The sequence below is a fragment of the Manis javanica genome, chromosome 10 (genome assembly GCF_040802235.1).
Source record: "Manis javanica isolate MJ-LG chromosome 10, MJ_LKY, whole genome shotgun sequence".
Taxonomy (NCBI): Eukaryota; Metazoa; Chordata; class Mammalia; order Pholidota; family Manidae; genus Manis; species Manis javanica.
In genome coordinates this window covers 111,215,209-111,239,104 of record NC_133165.1, presented here as the reverse complement: position 1 = coordinate 111,239,104, position 23,896 = coordinate 111,215,209, and the positions used below count along the sequence as shown (strand labels likewise).

Here is a 23,896-nt window from a genome sequence, read left to right as displayed (position 1 = left end):
AAATTATGCAGTTGAGCAAACAGCTCTAAAAATAAAGTTTATATATGCCAGCCAAAAGGGAAAAGGTCATCTTCATAATTTAAAATACCATGAACACAAATTTAATTCAAGTGGGATTATAATGCCTAATCAGAGTTTTCCAAACTGTCCCCTAGAATGTCTGAACTTAAAAAAAAAACTGTTAAAAAGAATTCAAACCCACCGAAGACAAATGGTCAAATGGTCAAAACAAATGGTCAAAAGCAGGCTGGGTGGAGGGCACCACAGGGCAGGAGAAAGTTTCTACTTCTTATTTATACTTCTGTACCATTTTGGTTTTTGTTTTACATTAAGCATCTATTCCTTTTAGAAGAATTTATCTTTTAAGCTAACACAGTAGCTGCTAGTAGGAAAGGTCAGTCCACAGGAAGCATGCTGCTCCTTCTGAAACCTTTTTACATAAGATAGGATATGTATTATGTGACATACTGCACATTTGAAATCTCCTTTCCCTACTACTTATTACCACAAGGCACTTCTGAAAGGTGAATGGAAAAGGCAACTATGAGTATCTTAACATAAAGCCAGGGAAGTGTAGGAAGTGTCACGTGACAGGGACAGCCGCCTAAGGTATCAAGGTATCTGTGAAGAGGTGTCCTAATTTCTATTAACTGGCCTGTAGAGAACAGATTTAATCTTATATCCTGTAGGAGAGAAAAGGAAAGCAGGTTTCATTTTCTGAAGGTAACAAAAGTAACCAAACATCAGAAGCTAAGAAAATAAATATGAAAATAAATACCAGTCCATAATTCCTTGGCCACAATTCCAAAATCCACAAACTTCTGAAAACCAAGTTTTCTATAATTCATTTGGTGGCAAAACTTGATAGGAACTTAACTGGCAGCAAAATCTGACCTGAACTGACATGAGACTATTTATAGTCTACCCACTAAGGTAATAATAGTCATAGCACTGGCTGCCCAAATAGTAATATATTTGACTATGAAGTGCTTGCTGGCCCTGAAACTCTGCAGAGGCATTTCATAAATGCATCTTACTAGCTTTCTAAAAATAAAAAAGATTCTGAATTCTAAAATACAGATGGCCCTTAGAGTTTCCAAATAAAGGGACTATGAACACAAAAATGGGTTTTTATAATAAGGGAGAAATGTGGGATTCACATATAAATCAAGTATAAAAATCAAACGAATGATCATACCTGACTTGATTTGTTTATAGTTCATGATGCGTGATCAAAACCGAAAGTTTCTCTGATATGACTGCCCTTGCACTGTTCACCATGTAAGAACTTATTCACTATGTAAGAACTTGTTCACCATGTAAGAACCTGTTTGTTATGCTTCAGAAGATTGGAGACTGTTGAGAAATAGGCTTGGGGTTGATTAATGACTGTGCATTGAGTCCCCTATACAGAATTTTACTGTTGTTAACAACCATTTGATCAATAAATATGAGATGCCCTCTCAAAAAAAAAAAAATGGGTTTTTATAAAAATCATCCTGTCAAACCTCCACTGAAATAATATAATTTTTTCTAAAAATATTCCTATAAATTAATTTGAACTAACTCATTTTTATTTTCTTAAAAGTTATCATTAAAAATATTCTACTTTTAGTATCTATAAATCTATAACTTCATTATTAGTTAGAATATTTTATACCACTTAAGCATTATTTTATGTTAACCGCTTTCTGAAGGCAATATTAAAATCAGCCTTTGGCAGGAGGGTGGTATCAGAATGGGGTAAAGATAGTAAAGTTAAAAAAGCAGACTTCTGTCAATATACTTGGATATTTCTTTTCATGTTAAAAAACCCCAAAACACAGAGAGAATGAGATTTTTTAAATGTATCAAAGAGGAGCATAGATTTAAAAAGTTAATAAGCACCAATACAAATTATTAAAAGAATCAAAATCAAAAAGAAGTCACTGAACCCAGTAGTTATCATGGAATAGAATATAAAATAAAATTCCAGTAATAGAATATGTACAAGTAAGGAAAATTACATATTTTATTCCAGTTATATATCAATTCTATTATAATATATGACTAAATGACAAATGATTACAAAGCCTACAAAACCCAAAGGTCTCTATTACAGAAATACAACTATAAGGGGGGATTAAAGCAAGAACTAAAATCTAAGACTACAAAGAACCTATAATTAATTACAACGAAGAGTAATTTAGGAGATTTCACATGAAAAATAGGGACAGAATGAACATTTTAATAAACATAAATAAAGTGATTTATTTCCATTATATCTACATAAAACTTTTTTTTTTTTTACTATACACCAACCCTCCCTCTCCCCCACTACTCTCTTCTCACAAACATACAACTAAAAAATGCTAGAAACAATGCTGCCAAACAGGAACCTCAGTTCACAAATGGTAAACATGAAAGCAGCAAAAACCTATTTTAATAAATGTTAGGGTAGAAAAGGACCCTGAATTATTTTTGTGTAAAGGAAACTCACACAAAGTTATACTCAAGACTGAAAAATAACTCAAAACACTCCTTAAAGCAACATTAGTAGCAAAACTGGTTGCCATTACATCTGGAAACAAAGAAGAATGCTATCTTTACAGGTATTATTTACTAAATTGTGGATTGTACTATCCATGAAAAGTATGTGGCCATCAGAAATAATACGTATGAAAACATAAGTATATATGGAATTCTAAAGTATTTAAAATTAAAAATTAAAAACTTCAGCATAAATTCGGGTTTTAAAAGTCCATCTCATATGTAAGAACTTAAAAAGAAAATTTCCCACTGTAATCTTCCTTTTACTTCAACAAGACAGAATGGGCAAGAAAAGAGAAGGAAAGAAGACAACAAAAAGATATGAAAGTACAAGAGCATCAGGGATAAAGAGCAAGCTAAGAGGGCATCACATAAGAGTACACAAACTCTACGAAAGAACTGTAAAGCTATAAATTCAGTTAACTATCCAAACTCTATCACAAGATTCACTATGAAAAAACTGTAAAGCTGTAAATACAGTTAACTAAAAATATGAAATTAAAATCAAAGTTGAAAGCTAAAAATCTAAGAATTTAATCCATTAAGAAAGTTTTTATGAATCCTTTCCTAATGAGGGTCAGGGGTGGGACTAACGGGACCTTCCAGTACTAGAAAACAAAGACTGTGGGAAAAGATTTTAACCCCTCCCACCAAAGAATTTTACCCAGTGATTAAGGCTACATATAATGTAGTATATATATTAGTCTACTAGGTTCTAAGGACATTCCTCAGTTAGTTACATAACAGATCCAGATTCAAGGCATCTCTTTAAATTAGGTCACTCACATAATTCCTACAGTGTAAGAAAGATACAGGTATATGCTTATGGTGCTGGAATTCATCATCCTATATGAATAACTTAAAATTTAAATTATGAAAGCACTAATAATACTGTACAGGTATCAAACACCAATTTCATATCTTTTATATCAAGCAATGTATTCTGAGAGGGTAATCTACTTTCCTTACACAGAAATTAGTTAAATATTGTGATTTAAATAGATTCCACAGTTAAGAGTGCAGTGTAGTGAGGAAATGTACAAAAGTATCCAGACATCAGTTGAGTTTACAATCAAATTGGAGAGAGAATATCACATAAAAACAATTTAAGAAAGCTTATTAAGAAGTGCAAGTAGTAAATATAAACTGATACTAAATATACACCAATAAAAATATTCAAACAAGTTATTTTTCAAAGTACACACCAATAAGAAGTTTTATATTTATCTCAATTAGGTTGCCATCACTGAGAAATTTTGCTTCTAAAACCAGCTTACAAGTCACAAAAGGAAATCTGCCTCATTACTCTGAACTCAATTTGGACCTCAAACAGTACTACCCAGACAAATCATTTCATTAGACCTGAAAAATAACTCTTGGTTGCTCCCCAAAATCAAATCCACCTTGAAAGAATGAAGATTTCCCCCTCCAGAAATTCCAAAGACTATTTCATACTCTGGAAGCAACTCCTAAATAATTCCCCAGATGTTTTAAGAAAAGGCAGGACTTCCGCTTTCAGAAAAGATGGAGTAACAGGGACCATATATTACCCTTGCAAGTAAAAAAACAGTACAACTGAAAAACTGGACAAAATATATAAAACAATGGTTTTCAAAACATTGGACATCAGGCAAGGAAGGACAGTGATGTCTGAGAAATGCTAAACTAACAAGGTGAGCCCTACAACTGTCCGAGCTTGCTACACAGGGAAAGATTCCAGGCCACAGAGAAAGGAGATGGAACCCTGGTGGAACTGAGAGACCTCCCTTAGTTGAGGACATGGAACACGGAACTGGGATTCTGGGAAGGCCAAAGCAACTAGAGTTTGCAGTGTACAGTACTGGAGAGGAAAGAGCTGCACAGAGAAAGAACTCCATAGATCTGCATGGGAACCCTCAAGTATTCAACTAAGTACTAGTTAAGTAACAAAAAAAAATAGCTAACACCACACTTAATAGTACAATGCTTTCCCCTTAAGTCTCAGAAAAAAGGAAGAACACACATTAGCACTACTTCTATTCCAATGCAGCACTTGAGGTCCTAGCTAGTACAATAAGGCAAGAATTAGAACTCAAATACTAAAAGTAAAACTGTGTTTCTTTATAAATAATATAATTGTATATGTAAAAAAACAAAGCAACCTACAAAAATGGTACTAGACATATGAATGAAATTAGTGAAGTTTATTTAGTTTATTGTAGTCGTAACTGTATAAATAAAAACAAACTGTGTCCAAATGAAGAGGGTTCTAATAAAGTGTAGAGAAGGCTTTCTCAGAGAGAGAAACAAAATAATTTGGAATCCAGAAACCGGGAAAATATTTTATGTAAGGCATAGCCTTGATAGAGTATGAGGATAAAGGGGGAGAAAATCATATGGAAATAGAGAAAAGACTGTATGGAAGCAGGCAAAGACTCAAAACCAGGGAGTGATGGCTGACAGGTGAAGCAACGGAGGAGCTTGCCTCTGACACAGGGGTTTCCATCTGACAGAATAAGAAAGCATACATTGGCAACGAAGGAAAAGTAAAACAGTATGTAGTAAACATTTTCTAGAAAGAAACTGGAAAAGGACAACTGACAGGAAGCTGCTGTAATAATCCAGCCAAGCCTGAAGATGACTTACAATCAGGATGGTAGCATGGAAACAAAAACAACTGGCTCAAAGTCCAAAACCACAGAGAAAAGAGCTAAAAAATGTGGCAGTGTTTCGAGATCCTTTGTTTCAGAATTTCAAGATTCAGGTATTAGGAGAATGAGTTGCCAAAGATAGGACCCAATAGAGTCACCAACTCTTTCAGGGAGGTAAAGCAGAGGCCCCACTCTAGCCTTCAGAGTTAACCTTCCTGAAGAACACCCTGAATGAAGGTCTTTAGGAGGTCGAAGGAAAACAAGAGAAAATGAAATTGAATATGCATTTTTTAAAGTACAGTAAATAAAGTCTAGAGAGCATCCACTTCCAAAGCAAACATGCTGTATCAGTGCTGAGCCCTGGCTCTGGCAGATTCAGGAAGCACAGGGTGGTGTCATGGGCTGAGGCCACCACACAAGCTGTCAATGGGGCACAGGTCCCCTTTTTAAAGTTTTCAAACCAGCCCTTACTGGCTTGAAATGTGATGTCTTTCGCATTTTCATTCTCCTGTTTTGCTTTGTTATCCCGACAAAGAGCCTTTTCATTAATTCTCTTGGTGTTTTAAAAGTAATGTTTTTCCCCCTCTGGACCCATACTTACTCCATATATTGGGAAATGTGGGGGCCTCCTTTCTATACCAATTCACAGACCCACCTACATGGTTTAAGTGGGAATCAGTTATTAGTGTTCCCTTTTGTTTACGGGGATAGAGCCTAACTGCCAAATAAAAACATCATAATTTTAAACACTTTGGTATGAAAATATAAAACTTCTATAGCAAAAAGGTTGACAAAAGAGTGGATTGGTGAAAGATTTATTTTAAAATCTGTTGTCCATAGTACATCTAAGTGGAGGGATTCTATATTTAGAAATCCCACAGAGATATACATCTAAGTAAAATATCTCTCAACAAAAAGGTATTACTGAGCATGCATGATACAGCAGCAGCAAGATTTTCATAGGACAATCGCCTAGCTCCACTGGTGGGCCTCAGTGTCATCTTTACTTTCTCTCCTTCCTCCACATCAGAACCCAGCACATGCTAGTCTTATCGCTTGATAGACTGACTGACTTGAGCATAAGTGAGCCTAAGTTAGCCTCAGCATAAGCCAATTTCCACTTTTTGAGGTTCTTGGTATGTTTTTAAACAGAAAGACATGCCAAAACAGCACTATGAAAGCTGTGGCATATTTAAATGTATACATTTAATAAATTAATACTTTAAGGAAAAAAAATATAATGTAACTACTCTTCACAAGATACAGGATTAATAAACATGTTCATTTCTCATAAACCACGTAATGGGACCTGGTAACTGGAACAAGTTTAAAGTTATAATTAGTATCTTCTTTCAATCCTGTGAATTTCTTAGAATGTTTGCACCTATTATGCGCAAAACATTCTATGGATGCCAAAGGAAAAACAAAGTAGTATAAACTTGTTTTCAGCTCAAGGTATCCAGGAGAGAACCCCTGACTTCCTTTTCTCTAGTTGAGGAGCTGCAAGGAACTTCTAATGATTATCACTCCACCCATGCCCTTGGGAAGAATCTGGCGGTCTTGCCCCTGAAATTACTTGCTACCTTTTCCATCAAGCAGTTTCAATTTTTCTTTCTCTCCTAAGTCCTTCCTGTATACCTTAAAATAGATTTTCTATCTTACCTTAAGATGTTGGTGCCTTCTCAACTTGCTCTACTTCCATTTTCTCTTTCCTTTCTTTTCTAAACACTGAAATAAACGTCACTCACTGATACCATTCTCCCTACCATCCATGATCTCGTCAGCCCCTTATGATCTTGGCCAATAAATGAACACACAGAATTTGTAGCAATCGAATTATAATAGGTCAATTAGCATCTTCTGAGTGTGATCAGCACTACAGGAGCTTAATCACCTCACTCTGAAAAACAGCAAGCTCTGAAAACGCGAAACTGAGAAACACTGCTTAGCCCACAAAGTGTACACTTCCCACAACTGCACCTGAAAACAATTTAGGGATGATAGGATGAAAGATGGCAAGAGATGGAGTGGATTGGGGAAAAGAGTAATAGGGCTGGGAAAGAGGTATGGAAGGGGACAGGAAAGCAAAGAGCTATGGAGCTACAGAGGGAAGTGAAGGAAAATGGTTATCCATTCAATGAATCTTCCTTTCTCCAATTTTGGCTGAGAATCAAATTAAATTAATGCTAGTCAATGAACCACTTGGAGACTTATAGACAGGTAAAGACTTTCAAGCTGTAGAAATTGTCTTTCTCTGTACACATACCCAAGAGGCCCTCCAGGTAATCCTTTCTGATTTCATCCCTTTCACTGGTGCATTATCTGGCCCTTGTGAGATGGATCCGGACTCACCTCAGGCAATCAAGAGTTCACTTCCTTTACTCTCTGCTCCTACAGATAAGCTTAAATGAGTCACCACATTTCTAACTCTGCCTGAAACCATTTGCATGGTTATAGGTACTATACTCAAGGAGAGCATATTAACTAGAAATAACAAGCAGCATTCTGGTTTACAACTGTCTTCTTTGAACAGTACTTTATAATGCCTTTAGGAATTCAAATATATTCCCATGATTATTTCTAAAATCATTTCCAGTTCTAAAATGCAGTGTAATCCAAGAGTCTGACTCTGACATGTCACAGCCTGTAAGCCAGCTGTTGGTCCTGTATCCCAACACCAGCTTTCTAAAGCAGACCACCGTGCTACTGACCTTAATTATGCTCCTTTGTGCATCTGCACAGGCAGTTCCATATGCCCGAAATGCCCTTTTCAAACTCCATGACTTAGTGGGATTGTCACCTTCCCTGGAAAGGCTTTCCTGACTTCCAGGTGTGTTGATGGCTTTTTTTCACCCCTGACCCACTCCTTGAACAATTCAGCTCTTATTACACCAAATGGCACTCATCTGTGTCCATATCTGCCTCGTCCACTTGGCTATGTACTACTTGAGAGCAAAGATCGCCCCTCATCCCCTGTAGTCCTAGCTTTTAACACAGCATTCAGCACACGGTATGCACTCAATGTTCAGTAAAACTGTGGTCACGGAGACCCTAGCATATAAAGATGTTTAAAGGAATAACCATTCTGATAATTTCTAAGAATAGGGATTAAAAGGATACTCATTAACTGAACGACTAAATACAATTTTCAGACAAATTAAAAATTTTAATTACAATATTCTTTCTGTAATCTTAAAATGTTTACCTATTACAAGTAGAAATTAAGAAAAAAATAAACCTGGAGACAACTTAAAAAAGAAAGCCCCTTCCTGTTCTTATATATTTATTGAAGCCATTAGTATGACTAAGCTTGTTTTTAAATTCTATTTTCAGTTCTCTCTTCTAACTTAATTTGAAAAATATTTATTGAAAACCTACTATGCACACCTTATAGTCCTAGATACTGGTGATCCAAACATGAACACAACAGAGAATGCATTTTTATGTATGTAGCTATGTATGTTCTAGTGTGGAAACAATATACAAATTAAATGATTATTCAATTATTAAGTGCCCTGAGAGTTTAAAAGGAGCACATCTCCAAATCTGAGGTAGGAGTGATAAGTCATATAGAAAGCTATATATAAGGGGGTGATAAGAAGTGACGTATTAAACTGAGCTCTGAGGACTGAAGAGGCATCAACTAAGGTTGGGTGGGGGCCGGGGGTGTTCCCAGCTCATGAAAACAGCAAATGCAACAAAGACACCTTGAATGAGAAGGAACATACATTTCAAGAACCAGAAGAGGGTCAATGTGGCAAGAGTTCAGGCAGAAAAGAGGAGAGTGGCAGGAGATGAGGCAGGGTCTTTACTGGGCATTCAGTGAACAAGACAGACCAGGTACTTACTCTCAATACATTTATATTCCAGAGGGGAGAAAGCAGCGTTTGGGGACTCGTTACATTTTTAATGAGGGAAGAAATATGATCAGACTTACATTTGTTTTTTTAAGTACAGTAAATGTTTTATATTTGAGGTATAACATATACAGAACAGATATGAAAGATTATTTCAATTTGATAAAGCAGAGAATTCCCTACCTAAAACACAAAACTGAGATACTTAAAAGCGAAGTTATTTATTCCAGGTTATTTATTCAACAAACATTTGCATACCTACAATATGGTAGGCACAGTACAGTGTGCACTTGGGGATCCAGAGATGAATGTAACACATTCTTGCTCTTAAGAAATGCATCATCTAGAAACACAGTACAGTGTAGTCCCTGCTAGAAATTAGTAAGTATAAGAGAGCAGAGAGGAATTAAATAGTCCTATAAAGAATAATAATTTCATCTCTGTGTTAAAGGGGCATTTTTTCACACAATTATAGGTTTTAAGACTCAATCATTCATGTGCTTGCACACAGGTAATACTCATGCAGACATCTGCAATATAAACTAACCTTTTAACTCCTAGTTCAGTGTCATTCCACTAGCTAGCTGCATCCCTAACACTGGAAGAGTACATGCATTAATTTCAAGGAGCTCTTCTCTTGAAGCTGCTTTTAGAGCCAGATTACAAACCACAAAAAGAAAATTAAAGCCAAACCTCATTTTTGACCCATCTTGACAACCCACAACAATATCTAAACATAGTTTTTTTAAAGCAAATCTTAATTCAGAAGAAATGATCCTATGAAGACAATCAAGAAAAATGCCATATGCTCCATAATTCATGATCTCTGTCCTCAAAGGACTTATATTTCAGTTTCTAATTGGAAATATCAAACATAGCACATAAAGAGAAAAAACAAAATACAAGGTGGCATTTGTTCATTTAAAATATGTATAGACTGCCTAATACAGGCCCGGTCAGGAGCTGTCTTAGGGATACAAAGGTAAGGAAGATAGAAGCCCGTCTCACAGAGCTCATGGGGGACACAACCACACACAGGCTAGGACAATCAGAGCTGCGATTAGGCAGGTACACACACAGATGAGAACACAAGAGGCTGTGCACAGTTGCCACTGGTTCTAACTCGTCCGGTATCTCTTCCCACTGGTTAGTACCCATGCCTTATCAGCTATTAAATATTTTAAATAATATCCCTAATTATAATACAAAGCCTTAGCTATTAAATATTTTAATAATATCCCTGATTATAATACAAACTGATAATTATAAGTAATTGCTATATGAAAAAATAGTGACACAAAAAAACTAATGTTAAAAGGGATTCAGAAGAAGGTTCAAAAGAGATGGTGAGAACTGAAATTCAGGGGCGGCCTTGGGATTCCCAGGATTTCTCAGCAAGGAAGGTTAGCATATTTGGATAAGGAGCTGCTTCTAGAGGTAAGGGGATTAGTTATCAAAAGACCAGTGGCTGGAATTATCCCATATATAGCCCTTCAACTATGCTGAGGGCTGGGATTAAAGCTGTGCTGTCCAACAAGGTAGCAACTAACCACATGTGGCTACTGAGCACTTAAAATGTGGTTAATCCGAATCTGAGATGTTGTAAATTAAAAATATACCTCAACAACTTTTTTACTGAATACGTTTACATAATAATATTCTGGATATACTGAGGTAAATAAAATATTATAAAAACAATTTCACTTTCTACTTTTATAAATGTGCTATTAGAAAATTTAAGAGTACCTAAGTGGCTCACATTTGTGGCTTGCATTCTATTTCTGTTGGATAGTGCTAGTCCAGAAATCTTTAAATAACAAGCTAAAGATTTCAACCCTTTAGGCAATACCACTGAAGGTTTTCAAATTTAAGTGCCTGCAGTGGATTTGGGGAGGGGCAGGAAACATAAACAAAGCACTGTTTCAGGAAGATTAGCATGGGGGCAATCTGTAGGGTCAAGACACTGGAGGCAGTTGTCAAAGTCAAAAGGCAGGCAAATGTCAAAGGGTAAAGAGGCTCAGCTGGAAAGTATACACAAGGTCTTTAGAAGTCCTACACCCGGTGGACAGAGGAAGAAAAAAAAATCAAGAGCAGGGTGAGGTGAGGGAAGAATAACAGCTGCAAGCACTGACCCCAGCCTGGATAAGCAAGGTGCGCTGCTCAGTGGACTTAGCAAGCTCTGCGGGTTAGGTTAGATCTGGTTTCTAGCTCAGTGGTAAGGGGTCCAAAGCAGAGATACATTCAGAAGGAGAACAGGATTTGTATCCTCTTCAGTAATTTCAGATCTATCCCTATGCGGCAAAACCTCCAACAGTGGGATCAAGTCCCAGAGAAGGTAGAAGGGTGAAAGCAAGGCTACCAAAAACTGTAAGATTATCAATAAATTATAAAAGCCAAAGCCCAGACTCACAAGACAGGCAACAAATATTTACAGGGAGTTTGCTGTATGCCTGATACTTAGCTCAGCTCTGGGGACACAGGAAACAAAAGAGGTATGATCCTGAATCACAAATTGTGGTGAGAGCTATTAAAAAAGAAGGGAGCTCTGAGAGATCTGAGGGTAGATGCAGATAGTGGGACTAGATCATAAAGGAAAGCCTCTCTTAAGAAGTGACAATTTAATCTGAACCCTGAAATCAGGTGGGTGAAGACTAGGAAGAAGTAGGGGAAGAGCAGCCCAAGCCAGGACACTGGTATGTACAAAAATCTTAAGGCTGGAAAAGGCTAGGGTAATTCAAGGAACTGAAAGAAAGACCATGGAGTTAGAATGTCAGAAAGGGTGTGCACCATAAAAGAGGATAAAAAAGGTTGGAGAGGCAGGTCAAGGCCAGATCTTGCAGATCTTCATAGGATAGAAAATAAAATCCCAAGCCAGCCTGACTGCAATCAGAAGCCACAAAGGGTTTTGCTGAGGTTGTAAGCACTCCACCTACCTATACTTCACTCACCTACTGAACCAGAGCCAGCCTGATGGCAAAAAGGTGGGAGCCGGTATTTGTACCTGGGTACACGTATTTGCAACAGGATTTCAGATATGGGATAAAAGAGTTTATTATAAAGCCCTCCAAGTGTTCCAGGATTGCAAGCCTGGGAAGTTGGCACCACCAAGACAAACAGAAACATCTTATAGAAGAGAGGGTTTGAGAGGCTTAGATGGGAGGCAAAGTTAGGCATAACTTTAAAATACTGAGTATAAAGGAATAATGAAAAAAACCCCAGGTATAAATGTTGATGTTGTTTTAGAGTATACAAGAAAAGTGAGGCATGAATATGTAAGTTAGTAGATAGTGTAAGTTGACAGATAGTATAAGTCTCAAAAGTAACTAACATTTTCAAGGAATAGAAAAAGAGAAAAAAACAAAAGGAGCCTAAGCCTGATCCTTAATATCTGTTTATCTCTGGGACAGAAGTCAGGAGAAAGAGCTATCCAAAACATTATCAAAAAGCATGAGTAAGCTTTTTGAGGATTATGGATCTGCTCTGTATCTTGACTGAATATAGTGGTTACATGAATCTATACATGTTTTAACATTCATAGAACTGCACACACACTTAAAATCAGTATTACTATACATTATTTTAAAAACAATTTTTAAAAGGCATATGGGTAGTCAAGGACTGACTGCTACAGGGAGACAGAATAAAGCCCCAAAAGATGCTCTGGGAAATTTAACCATTAGGTAACTGGCAACCTTGGCCTCAGTGAGTGAGTGGTGAGCTGGGAGCCAGACTGAAAAGGTTCAAAGAATGAGCAGAGAAGGGAAGTACTCAATGTAACTTCCTCTCTTAGAACTCTGAAAGGCGAAAGAAGAACAGAATGGTACAATAGCTCAAACAGATAAATAAGTGGAACTGGGAGACTTAGCAATCAGGCAGGGCCAAACTTTCAAGACCTTGTAAGTTGCTCCAGTTTTCTTCTTCTAGAACATGCACTTACTCATGAACTTTCTTAAAGTCCCACTAAAGTAAAACTACTAAAACGAACCTGAAGTCACTACATTTTTAACTCTGCTCCTTAGTCAACTAACATTTACTGTACTCTTACTATGTGCTAAGCACTGTGCTAGACACAAAAGTAACATCTGGTCCCTCGACAAGCACACAGGATCCATCAGTACAGCAAAATACTGGAGAGGACATCTGCACAAAAGGCTCTAAGAGCCTTGACCTCTGAATTAAATGCATGTTTATTATTCATAAAAATCAAAAAGGAAAGAAATAAAAACAAAACTAGGTATGCTTTCATAGAAATATTCTTAATTTTTAAACACTAAGTTTTAGCATTAAATTCTGAAGTTAGGTATGAGCAGCCTAATCATCAAGGGGCAATTCCCTTTCCTTTTTCTATTTTTCGTTGTTGTTTTTGCCTTTCTTCCTCTGGATAATTTAGGAGGCAAAATGGAACAAACACAGGCTTTGAAACGAGACCTGAGACTAAACCTATGCCCTGGAACTTTCTAGCTGTGTGGCTCTTGGAGGCTCCTTTTCTCATCCATTTAAACAGTAACGATACCTACCCTACAGGCTTGAGGTGAGGAATAGGAAAAAAATATATATGGAGAGGTTGGCATATGGGAAGCATACAGCAAATGTTAACTAACATTATTACTAAAAGTTGAACAAATAGTATTGTTCTAACTTAAAACATTAAGTGCTTCCATTTAAACGAGAGAAAAACTTTTTTCAAGGGCATTATATTTATATGCTACTTTGGAAAAAAGCTTGGGAATTTCTTCTCTTCAATCCTATCAGAAACTATTCTGCTCAAATAATGATGTTTGAGACAAGCACTTAAAAACAGCCAAGAACTAAGAAAATATAACGGCACCATTATCATCGTCTGGTCCCAAGTGAGACAAGCGAGTCTGATGTGTGTTCTGGAAACTTGCCTGAGCATAGGGACCTACTACATTCACATCCTCCCTACTGCACACCAACAGTGACACTGCACACTGTGGAGGTGCAAGACAGCGTGCTAAAGTTCTCCTTTTCAAGAGGCATTTACATAACACTACCCAAAGAATAAATATTGTTTCAAAGCCAAGATCACTGATGCTTCTCCAAATTAATAGGAAACCCTCATACTATTGAAAAGTCCCACAACAACGAAGGAAAAAGCCTCTATTGTTAAACTTTAAAAAAATACTAAGATGTAAGTTTTCCATATTCCGTTATTTCTGTATGCTTAACCATAGTGGGAGGGGTCCCAACAAATGACGTTTTATTCATTGACTATGGAGAAATATCTGGCCAATTTTGTTGTATAATTTTGCTTATATTGTAATACAAATTACCAACTTTTAATTCGCCTTATTCCTCGCTCAATTTCTAGCATATAAGCTAAGCAATAAAAGAGCCAAAAGATACAAAAGAAAGCAAAGGGCCAGAAACGACCCAGACTGGTACCCAGTGCTCAAAGAATTGAACGAAGGGCTACCTAAAGCGCCTGACGACAGGCTATATACCGTTCCTGGGTGTCTGTAGCCACTACAGTGGTTTAGCCCACTTTGGGCTAATAAACCTGCTAATTTGAAACTAAGGGGCGCCGCATCAGGGGAAGGCAGAAAATACTCCTAGGGCTGTTTCGCCTGCGGATAATTCCCCCTGCCCCGTATTTCCTCGTTTAAAGTCTGAATCGCCCCTCGAAGGTGGCCGCACGCTCTGGGCTCTGAGGGTGAGGGTTGGGATGACCCCGGCTGGGAGAAGCAGGAGCACGTTCACTCCGTCCCGCAGGTCGCGCACACAGGCTCCCGGGCCTGACGCCTCCCACTGCCACCACCGGGCAGGGGTCCCAAGCGCCTTGGCGGCCCCGGCTCGGCGCCGCGACCGGGAGTCCCTCCCTGCCCCTAGGCCCCCAGCGACGGAAACGAACCCGTCTCGGCCAGCCCACCCGGAAGCCCTCCCCCAGCTCACACCTGCTGGCGCGTGACGCCCGGAGCCTCGCGCGCCCGCCCGAAGCGGCCCGGCCATTTCGGGCGCCCCTTCCCAGCGTGCGGACGTCGCCCCAGTCCCTCCATGCCCCAGGTCAAACCCACCGGACTCTCGCCCCCACGGGGCACGCGCTCAACGCCCCCGCCCCCGCCGGGCCCCGCGCGCGCTCACGCCCCTACGGCCCTCTCCCCGTCGCGCGCGCTCACTCGCGAGAACACGCACACGCTGCGCCTCCGCTTGACAGGCCAGCCCGTGCGGCGCGCTCCGGCGGGCGTCTTAGCCCGCCGGGCCGGCCCGCTCTGACTGGGGGAGGGGAAAGGCGGACGAGGCCGTCGGTCCTCACTCACCGCTGAGCCTTGCGGCTCCAAGTGCGCGGCGTTCCGCTGTGTGAGGCGATGCGCTGCGATGCGCGCGGTCCCCACTTTTCCGCAGGCAATGGAGGCTACGTCGTAGGGGGACTAAGAGCCGCGGGGGGGCCACTCTCTCCCGCTTCACCTCCCAGAAACAAGGGGACCCCAGAAACTAAAAACAAAATAAACAAACTTTCCCCTCCGCCTCCCTCCCCCAAATCCACAACACAAACACTCGGGGGCCCGCCCAGAGCCCCACTCCATTGGCCGCAGGGAAGATGCTTCCGGCTCTTACTGGCTCCTTTTTGTGCCCGTCAAGCTGCTGTTCCGCCCCTCCAAGTCCTCGCGGCTGCCGACGTCCCTCATTGGTCAAGTGCTTCCCGTTTGACGAGCTAGGATTGGCTGGGCTGCCTGCGCCAATCATTTGGGGACACACCCCCTCAGCATCCCAGAGGCCGCTTCCTCGGTCGCGGACCCGGAGAGGTTAAGGGGAAACTAGAGCATGATGGCGGCCAGCTCACTTGGCTCAACCATAGGCCTTTTTCTTTTTTTAGCTTATTAGTGCCTCGCTCCTTTGCTGTTTCCCCCGTGCTCCTCTCTCCATTCAGTACGGCCTAATAACGGAATCTATACGTGCCGGCCCCTAGGTTTATCCCCTTGAAGTACTGAGTGTAGTCTCGTTATGTTTCATTGGATTGTTAGGATGTCACTCCTTAGTCAAATCTTCAAACGATTGGTGGAACGGCAAGAAAGCCCGTCCAACAACAAGGGCTAGTGCCATTGGTTTGTCTCCACCGAGATCTTTCCTGGCACCTTATTGGGCAAATAGGCACGTGGGTCAGGTCTGGATTCTCTGAGCTGCGACTAAGTTCGCTTGGGAGTTTGGGTCGACCGTGGTCGCTTCTCCTGTAGTTGACAATAATGACTGACATTTATTGCGTGCCTGCTTTGTGCCAGCTACTGTGTTGTGTTGAGTTATTTACAGGGAATATCTGATTAAACTTATGAGTTTTCCATTCTCTCAGTTTTACAGATAGGAAACTAAGGCTCCACAGAGGTTAGGAAATTTGCCCAAGGTCACCCAGATAGCAACATTTGCCCTATATACATAGGATCTATATGTCTGAATCCAGAGCGTTCCCTTAGCCCATAATCATACCTGTCAGCCAACCCAACATCTTTAAAACATTTCATTCAGAACCCAAGTTTCTCAATCAGTTTCTGGGTGTGACACTAGGGTTATGGAAAGGTTGTCATTGCCAACACCACATCCTCCTTTCCAGCCATTCCTTCCCAACCTAAATTAAACACTCTTGGTGTGTCCTGACCAGAAGCCCAGCTACCTCTATATTCATCTCAGCTTTGTAGATGGACATTTCTACCACAAGCCTACCTCCCCAACCTCACCCATCCACCTCCAGCTCACTCTTTGGAGAAGATCCCCAAGAGCTGGAAACAAGGAGAAAGTCTAAAGGGAGAGAAAGAATAAATCGCTTTAGAAATAAATTATTGTATGTAAATAGAATAGCCCTTCAACTCCTGGAAAGCTTCCAGAGTAGCCCCTGATGCTGTGCAAGACACTGTGCTCCTGGCTTGTGGCCATTGGATTCTTTCTCTGTGGCATCTTTCAGCAAAGTAAATCCAACATTCCAGCCAGAGGAGGGCAGGATGCTTAGGACCCACTGCCAAAGAGCCAGCCCCAGCCTCTGGGACTGAAATGACCTCCAGGAGTACAGTACTGGACTGTAGCCCACATTCCATCTTGAGTAATTAACATTTTACCATCCCAAATCTCCATCCCCTGTAGCTTCAGTGGGATCACCACCCTTGTTTCACTTCCTGATTCAAGCGGTTGTGTAACCTAGTTGGCACTGCCTTAATAATAAAACAACCACTGTAACACAGAAATAATGCTCAACACTTACAGCCTTTTAGCAGAGGAAGACAAGGCATTTCACAAACATTAATTAACATTAAATAGCAGGTTTTCCTAGGGCAATTGCCAGCAGTAGGACAGAAGAAAAATAATGAGTCAAATTCTAATAAAGGTTCTATGAATCTGAATATTTGTAACAACGGCATTCTGAACCAGAGAATTCTGAACAAGGAAACACAATGAATGAGAAATGATCAGAGTCCAAACCTTCTTTATCTTCATAGTTGGTTGGTTGTACCTCTGCTTTAACCCTTAGATTCACGCTTGGTTTTATAGTTAATTATTGGATACGTCTGTCTCCTCACCTTAGTTGTAAGTTTCTTAAAAAGAAATGGTTTCTTTTTCATCTTTGTATCCCTTGAATTGCTCTGATTATAAAAGGTTCCCAAATAAATAATTATTCAGTAAATGTTTATTCAGCCTGTCAGCACCTTGCTAAGATACAAGGGCTACACAGATGAATAAAACACCTCTGCCTGCAGGGACCTCAGTCTAGTGGGGGTGGCCAACAGGTAAACAGATAATTACAGTGCAGGTGACTTGAAAGAACATGGGAGGGACCCGAGGCTCAGCCTTGGCAGGACAGGGATGGCTTCCTGGAAGAAATGACATCTACAAGGAGAGCTAAAGGATTGTGGTTAGTTAGGCAAGAGACTGGTGACGTGTAGGGACCTGCAGCATTTGCTCTCTGGGGCTAGGGAGCAGGATAGGAATAACCAAGAGTTGACAAAGCCTGTCCATCCTACAGTCTTTGAGAGCCTTCAGATATCTGTCCACAATACCCTGTTGTACTTTTCCTCCCCAGGAGAAAGCAGGAAGCTGGAAACTCTGCCGTGTTTGCCCACTTGAGAATAAACTAATTTCCAAATAAAAGTGCCATTTTTCCAATCATAAAAGTAACATTGAGTAAAGATTTCAGACTATACAGACAGTTTTAAAGTGGAAAATAAAAGTTTCCCTAAGGCCCACTACTAGTCCCAACAGCTGTTAAGGAAGATTATCTTCCCAGTCTCTTTTGTGAATAGACCCACATGTGGATTTCTTCTTCCAGTAAACAGTGAATTATGGTTTAGGGTCTTGTCTGCATTTTGAGAGTTCTCATTGCTCAGAACTGCAGCTCTAGATAGAACCTCTCCTCACTTTCAATAATTATGGGAAGGAAGCCAATAAATCAACCAAATATTTATTGTGGAGGACGATGGTTTCAAATTCCTGTCACAGGAGATGACAAACTACCACCTGTTCCAGGACTTTGGGGCTTGGTCATCCTAATGTAGAGACAATGAATTGGGGGTCAGGGGAAGGGAGGGTCCTGCTTTGCTCATTGCCCCAGGGCTTACTAGCATATTTTGGTGGCAATGAAGTCATTCTGTGTCCTGAAAAGACAGCCCAGGCCAGAACATGACATGCTGGATTGCTCTTCTATGCTCTTCCTCATTTCTTCTCTGCATCCTACTTGGAGAAGATATTTTTTGTTTGTTTGTTCGTTCCAACTCACCCAGCTTTGAGAGTAAAAAGACTCACCAAGCCCTGCACAATTGTAATACAGGCTAAGTGCAGTATGTTCTTGGAGTGCTATACTATTCTTAGAGCTCTATATGTGGTGTTCTATACAGTTGGCTTTTTGCTGGAAGGGAAGGCAGATTTAATGAGTGATAGCTGCCTTGGATAGCTACCAAAAGTGCTCTAAGCCATGCCAAGCAACAGGCCTTCCTTTTTCTCCTTGATTGTTCTGTGATCCCTGAATGCATTGCACTAGCCTGGACAAAATCCAATGCAATGGGAATTTCTGCGAATGATTCTACAATGACCCATAAGCTTGGGGTGACATAGCCAGCTGGATTTGCTCCATTTCTGATTTCTGCAGCACAGGAGACCTCCTTCTACCCTTTACACTGGCCTCTCATTGCTATGAGACATTTGGAAGTGTTTGTAAAGCATTCTCCAATTCTCCAAACTTGTAACCATGGGAAGATCCCTGTAAAGGAACCTAATCCAAAAAACGAGAGGACAGCTGACAGATGATACCGCCCGCTTGGGTAGTGGGTGTGGCCACAGCCAAGGCCAAGAGCAGTGAGGGAGAACTTTTTAGAAGGTGTCGATTACAGAGGACATGCTCATAAGCATTTATTACATGTCTCGTAGCATTTATTGTGCAACAAGCCCATGTGACAGATGCTGTCCCACTTCTAAATCACCTCTCATTTCTTATGACTAAACTTCCTGAAAAGCTCCTAGTGAAGCAGCACACACTGGACCGCTCCTGTGTGCTGGCTAGAGCCACAGGAGGTTCACAAGAGAACGAGGAGAAGTGGCTGTTAATAATAGCTGCACTTTTGTGCAACTTGCTTGTGTGTCAGACACTGTACTGAGGGCTTTATGTAGATCATGGCAATTAATCTCTGCAACAACTGTGGTTATCCCCATTTCCCAGATATAGAAACTGAAGGGCTGCCTAACTTGCCCTAGGTCACCACAGGTAATAACTTCGCAGCTGAACCTGACAGTCTGACTCCAATGAGTAAGCTCTTTTCCATGCCATTTTCTTGCTCCTGAGAGGTCTGCCTCAAGAATGCCACAGTGCAGCAAAGGAGACAACCAGCCTCGAAATAAACAATTGTCCTCATATCCCTTATTAGCTCAAACCCATGCACTTCCTCCCTACAGATTTTGGATGAGAGGTGCTCGTCTTCCAGGCTAAATTACTGCCTTTGACCGCCCTTCCTCTGCACCCCGGCTGGGATGTGGCTCTCCTCCCACCATCTTCAAAATAACCTCTTTCCTTCCCACCTGCCCTTTTCCGTTCTATTTCCTTTTCTCAGCTTGTTAAATAATGTAATGACGCGTGGCCATCTCCACCACTGGCACTCCCTAATTCTTTAAACCTGACTTCTAGCCCCCCTTTCTATTGAAACTCACATTTCTAAGCTCACCTCTGACCTCTTTGTGGCCAAGATCCAAGAGACTTTCTCAGTGCTTGTTTCCATGGCTTCACCGCTACATTTTACTCTGAGAATCTTCTCTTGGCTTCTCAAAATAGCCAGCTTCCCTCCTACCCCTACAACTGTTTCTGCTCTTTTTCATACTGCCTCTTTCTCTAAAAGCTCCTTCAAAGGAGTGTGTCTGCTCTCCTTGCCTTATGTTGCTTTCTGGGGGTGTGGGGGCAGGGGTGCAGAGCGGGGTCGTTATCCTGCCTCCCCCTGTAAGATCGCGATTTTCATCTCTCCATCTCCAGCCTTCTTTCTGCAGCCCACTTGCTGTGTGATCTTGTTCACATCATGTAAACTGTCTGAGCTTCAGTTTCCTCATTTCTGAAATGAATATATTGAATCAGATTTGTTATTCTAGACTCAGATAATGATTAAGAGTAAAATTCTTAAGCATATATGATACCAGGCAGGACCAGCTACATAATTAGTGACCGTGCAAAATGAAAGCATGGGGCTTGATTATTAAGAATGTCAAGACAGCAACCACAGAGCACTAAACCAGTTGTGGGGCCCTTCACCTTCTGAGTGTGAGGCCCTACGGAACAACTCATGTTGCGTGGCCATGAAGCTGGCCCTGGTGCCAGGCCTCGTTCTAAAAAATTTACATGTATTAACTTACTCAATCCTCATCTCATGAGGTAGATGCAGATGAGGAAACTAAGGCAGAGAGAGGTTAAGTAGTTGTTCAAGGTCTTAGTTTTTCATTGGAGGAGATGAGAAGAATGACACATGTCAGCTGCTGGTGGTGTGAGATTCTTGGGGTGAAGGAATGTTTCCTCCAGGGGACCCCTCCAGAGGACTTCCTGGTGGTCCCTAAACTGGGCCACTCCCATCCGTTCCTCAGTGAGTTTGCCCCTGCACTTTTGCTGCTTAGGCTGCCCCTTCCTCCTTTCCCTGAACCAAGGTCTACACTTCCTTCAAAGCTCATTTCAAGTCCCTCCTCCGCTAAGGGGCTTCTGGAGCAGAGAAGCCAGGCCTGCATCTCTCTTCGCCTGGGTTCTCTTCAGTACCCCAGGTAGAGTAGGATCCACCCCAGCCTGGCCTCGGGGATTACTTACAGCCTCCCAGGGTTGCCACTGCTCACTTTCTCACTGATAACCAATCCTACGAGGCTAGAGAGAAAACTTTAAACGTCTCTTCACGACCCTACAACAGGTTGTGATACCTGTCTCACCAGACTGAGAGGCATTGAGGACAGACACTGTATCTGAATCTTCCCTATATCTTTAATGCTTATAATTCTCTTGAAAGGGTTCTTGCTAGACTCTGACCCTTTCCCTGGAACACCTTGCCTCATTCTCCCCTCCACCATTCACTCCTTAGGTGTTGGCTCATAGATCACCTCCTCCTCCTCCAGAAAGCCTCCCCTGATCTTCACCCCCAGGTTGCCTTAAGTGCATCCTCTGGGCTCCCACACCTCCTGTGCTCCCCTATTGTAATGCTTCCCAACCAGATTATGGAAAGCTTGAAGGCAGAGACCAGGCCTGTCTCATAGTACCTGGGACACAGTAAGTTCTCAATAAGTTTGAACAAATGAATGAATAAACATAATATGAAAAACATGTTGGTCAAAACTCTAGGCTCTCAGGGCTGTGCACCTGATGGGTACTTGAAATGGGTGAAAATCAGCAACAACTCTAGAATTTATGTTTAGAGGAGGGCTTAGGGGCAGCAATCTGGTTGGGGGAGGGGGACTTACAGATTTTTCTTGACAGAATAATGACCAAGTAAGGATCACAGGCGTAAGAGTTGGGAGGTAGTGTTGCGAGTATGCAGGTGTCTTGGGCCAGGGGCTGGCAAACAAGGGCTTACAGGCCAAATCCAGCCACCTCCTGTTTTTGCACTGCCCACAAGCTAAGAATGACTTTTACATTTTTAAATGGTTTGGAAAAAATTTTAAAAAGAATATTTTGTGACTCATGACAATTACATGAAATTCGAATTTCAGTGTCCATAAAGTTTGGGGACACAGCCACACCCACTTGTTTACATACCATGTGTGGTTGTCGTAGTGCTACAGCTGCAGTAGTTGTGACAGACATTGAATGCCCACAAAGCTTAGAATACTTACTCTCTGACCATTTACAGATGAAGCTTGCTGGCCTGGGCCACCTTCCTCTTACCCTGAGGGAAGAAACATGCAGCAAACTGGCCACAAGGTGTCAGCATTTTACCGTGATGCTTTCAGCCCCACGCTCTCCAAGGAACCAGAGCGAGGAGTTTGGGTTCTGGGCCCCTACCCCACACTTGCCCTTGAGTGGCTCCCAATCCAGCTGGGGAGACATTGGGGGCTGTATTCACGGAGGCAAGAGATCATAAAAGGCTAAAAGAAAGCTGGGGAGGGTCTGGAGTCTACACAAAGGGTGCAGAACTGGCTTGGGCCCCCAGTGTTTTGGTGCCTGCTGGTAGGCTTTTCTGGATGTGCTGTTTCTTTTGTTTGGGTTGAATTTGTATTTTATATATGAAGGATTCTCCAAACAAACTAAAATTGTTCACTTTACCCAAAACTATCAATAAACAAAAGCTTGGGACTTTTTCACAACCAAATAAGACTGTGGGGTGGAGATGAACACGCTTGAGGGAAATGTGGGGCCGTGCTGAGCAGAGTGGGGGCACAAATGGCATCGCTGGCAGGTTTTCTCCACTTTTCTTTCAAAACCTGAGCCTTGAAACCTCTTTCAGGTGGATGGGCATTTAGCCCTGTGTGCCAACTACTCAACATGCAACTGGCAAATATACAAGGAGGGAGCAAGGGAGAGAATCCGGGGGAGAATGTCCCAAGAGGGGAATGACAGACCGCTGAGTGTGGCAGCACCAGGCGCATCCAGCTGGATACTAAGCTTCTCCTGAATGTTAGCCACTGTGCAAAGTGCTTTACTCCCCACAGCCTGGGAAAGTGGTACCAAAATCACCCCCACTTTACACATAAAGAAACTGAAGTCCCAGGTGTGAAGCAGTTTGCTGGGTCATTTAGCTAATCTGTGGCAAAGTGGGGAATCCAGCCCGAGCCTGCCCGTCTGAACCATCCTTGCTACCACAGGCCTCAGGTAAGATCCCAGCCATGGCATACCCCCAGGCCACCCTAAATGTGCAAGTCCCACCAGGGCCTTCCTGGCTCCCCACTCATCCCCAGCCAAGCTCACAGTGAATATCACTGAATGAACAAATGAAGGAAGCTTTCCAAATACTGCAGGAAGTGCCTTTCCTTGTCTAGTCACTCAACTTCTAAGACCTTCCAGAAGAGCTGAGCCAGGGAGTCCAAGCTGCACTCAGGAAATGAGACTCACCAGGCTTGGTTCTTGGTTCTTAGCACAGGATGGGCTGTGCTTTTCCCTTGCTGTGCATGGAGGACATGGCCACTGCTGGCATACCACCTGTTCTCGCCTCTTCCTCCCTTCCTCCTCCAGCCTCCACACTTCCTGGCTTCTGTGGCAGGTCCTAGCTGGTCTCCTGTGACATGGACATCTGTTCCTGGAGCTGCTTCTTAGTGACTGCAGACAATGCCTAACCTCCTCACTTCACTGGATGAAAACTTGTCTCCAGCTGGCTGTCACTTGGAAAGGCCACAAACAGTGACAGTGCTGTAGGAGAGTCTGGATGACCAGATTCTAGCTGTGACAAATTTCTAGCTGTCCGATGACTTGGGACAAAGTTCCTCATATCGAGACCCTCA

The 23,896-nt window shown here is 41.7% G+C and overlaps 1 protein-coding gene across 4 annotated transcripts in view; it reads right to left on the bottom strand.

Annotated features, from left to right (window-relative positions):
* The window catches only part of TNRC6B (trinucleotide repeat containing adaptor 6B), a 266,350-nt gene extending 250,835 nt beyond the window's left edge, over positions 1 to 15,515 (bottom strand). For all 4 annotated transcript variants that reach the window (XR_012121613.1, XM_073213903.1, XM_073213908.1 and 1 more), the window contains exon 1: positions 15,295 to 15,515. The gene's annotated coding sequence lies outside the window, so the exon portion shown is untranslated. The remainder of the gene's footprint in view (positions 1 to 15,294) is intronic.
* Between the last annotated feature and the right edge of the window lie 8,381 nt (positions 15,516 to 23,896).